Source organism: Panthera pardus, unplaced genomic scaffold, assembly GCF_024362965.1.
Source record: "Panthera pardus isolate Hobbes unplaced genomic scaffold, ASM2436296v1 HiC_scaffold_16, whole genome shotgun sequence".
Lineage (NCBI taxonomy): Eukaryota > Metazoa > Chordata > Mammalia > Carnivora > Felidae > Panthera > Panthera pardus.
Window position 1 is genome coordinate 93,391,340 of NW_026526721.1, and position 2,190 is coordinate 93,393,529.

The following is a 2,190-nucleotide window of genomic DNA, read 5'->3' on the forward strand; positions in this document are numbered from 1 at the left end:
ACAACACTGAAGCTTTAAGGACTTTGTTGCCTCCGCTGCAGCAAAAGGCAGTGGGACCCACAGACATGGCAGCAGGCACAGGTTGCCCAGTGGGTGATGGCGCAGCAGGGAGTGCAGACAGCAAAAGCAGACCCTCTGGGAGCACATGAGGTATACGTCCAGGGGCATCTAGAAGTATTTGAGAGACACAGGCAATTGAGGTCCTGCAGAAGGTAACCGTGGAAAGTGGGTTAGGGGCAAATAAAACTTGGGTTCTTATTAATTTGACTCCATTAGAACCCTCAGGCTGTGGAAGCCTGGGAAAACATGAATTAAATAAAATCCTGAGTTCTGTGTGGGGCAGAAATAAGGAATAATTGAAGTGAAATTAAAGAACAATATGACTTTGTGCAGTGTTCTTCGTATCAAAAGTAGGTAGTTGGATGGAAAAATACATTGAGACCACAATCCTGTGGTCCATGCAAGTAATGCATGCTTTTATTTGTTTTGACTGAATAAAAAGCAAATTCAAGATGTTACTTGGTGACCTACCATCTCCAAAAAAACTTGTAAAGTAAATTAATTATGGAATTTATAGTTGCAAGCGCATTTTCCCCAGTTCTTCTGGTTTCATGTTTTTTACTCACAAATCTTGTTAACTTCTAATATACTTGTGATGTGGATTCCTTCTTAATGTAGAACACATTTTAATATTCTTGTTTTTGGCAAGATTTTACACAAACATGTTACTTCCAGAAAGTGATTTAGAAAGAAATGTTAATAGAAACACCTTTATAGTATTCATAGGTGTTGAGTCTTTAAAAATACGTGGGATCAGATTTTAAAATTTTTATCATTTCTAAAATTAGCACATTAAAAAACTCTTATCCTGTGTAGTAAATATGCACCATGGAATTGCACAGTAGATAAAAGAGAGACGAATACTAATTTACAATTTTAGTGTTTATTGATTTTTTGAATTACAAAAATAGCATTCTTGTTGTAAAACATGTAGAAAAAGTTGAAACGCATTAGTAAAAAAATAAACCACAAACCATAATCCCAACCTGTTAAAGGCAACCAGGTTAATATGGGGGTGTTCCTTTTTTCTATTCTTTTATGTGTATTATATATCCATATATGAAACAGGATCATATTGTATAATAGCTTTTATATCCTGATATACTTTCTGTAACTATGTTTTCTTGCCTCATATTTCTCTAGTAATTTAAACTATAATTACACCTTTTCTATTACTAATAATCTTTATGTTATTTAAAGCCATTTGAAATATTTTTCTCTCTGCTTATCAAGCTTAAGAATATAACTATTAATTATCATATGCGTACAATGAGAAGTCTTTCAAGCTTTTACTGTCTTTACTGCCTCTCCCCACCTCACAGTTTTGATTGATGTACTCTGGAATTTAGATGTAAATTATTATTGTTATTTTACATTATTAACTATTCTTTGGAGATTGATTTTTGAAATTTGTTTTGCCTTCTAACCATACTAATCACAGTTTTCAAGATGTTGATCTAGGCTTAATTGGTTTCCTTTGCTCCCTATCATCTGCTTTTATCACGTCATCCTCATTCTTGAGGTCTTTCTTTTGATCCCTCCCCAGGTTGGCTGGATTGTATCCCTAAACTGCAAGTACAATATTTTCTGAGCACTGGCTAATGGGAGAATATTGGTCTTTCTTATAAATGAAAGTACATTGTTCTCCCCCCCCCCCCCCCCCCCCCCCCCCCCCCCCCCCCCGTTTGGAAGCTCATCTTCATTTACTGCTGCTATTTGGTTCTCTGGAGAAGGTGATGGTTTTCCTTCCCTTGGGGCAGTAGCTCTCAACCTCCGCTGCACATTCAAATCATGGAGAGGGAGATTTTTTAAATGTCAGTGCCGAGGTTCCATCCCAGAATAATTAAATCAGAATGTCTAAGGATGGAGCCCATACACTAGTATTGTTTAAAGGCTCACCCAATGAATGATGGCTGGGGTTGAGAAACACTGCTTAAGACTTAAGTTGTTTTTTTCTTGCCTGGATGCTTGTAGGGTTTTTTCCTTCTCCTTAATTCTTGAAATATTCGACAGGATATGTCTAGGTACCTGTGTCTCTTCATTTCTGCCTGGTAAACTTTAATTCTATAAACTCAGCAATTTCCCCCGTTAGTTCTTTGTATATTGCTTCCCTCCTATCCATTCTGTTTT